The following is a 689-nucleotide window of genomic DNA, read 5'->3' as shown; positions in this document are numbered from 1 at the left end:
TTGGCTAAACGGAGCGAAAATCTGCATTTATACCATCACGGACGTTAGTTTAATAGCGTTTAACGATGGATCCACGGTACAGAATGCAAAAATATGATTGTTAAAATTTTCGACTAATCGGTTCTAAGAGGCGAAGCAATACGCCGCTGGGACTTTGAAATATTTCGGAGCGCACCTAAAGTTCGTTATTTTGGCTAAACGGAGCGAAAATCTGCATTTATACCATCACGGACGTTAGTTCAATAGCGTTTAACGATCGATCCACGGTACAGAATGCAAAAATATGATTGTTAAAATTTTCGACTAATCGGTTCTAAGAGGCGAAGCAATACGCCGCTGGGACTTTGAAATATTTCGGAGCGCACCTAAAGTTCGTTATTTTGGCTAAACGGAGCGAAAATCTGCATTTATACCATCACGGACGTTAGTTTAATAGCGTTTAACGATGGATCCACGGTACAGAATGCAAAAATATGATTGTTAAAATTTTCGACTTATCGGTTCTGGATCACTGAAAAATCAAAAAAAATTATTAATTTTGATTAATTAAATTACATATGTAGTTTTATATTGTTATAGTCTCGTATTTGTTAATGTTTTGTCGTAAGAAAATGCAAAAATATCGTTTTAATGTTTTCGTCTCATCGGTTCTGGATCGCTGAAAAATCAAAAAAAAATATTAATTTTGA

The sequence above is a fragment of the Osmia lignaria genome, unplaced genomic scaffold (assembly GCF_051020975.1).
Source record: "Osmia lignaria lignaria isolate PbOS001 unplaced genomic scaffold, iyOsmLign1 scaffold0046, whole genome shotgun sequence".
Taxonomy (NCBI): Eukaryota; Metazoa; Arthropoda; class Insecta; order Hymenoptera; family Megachilidae; genus Osmia; species Osmia lignaria.
The sequence above is the reverse complement of the archived record's forward strand: the minus strand, read 5'-3'. Positions refer to the sequence as shown.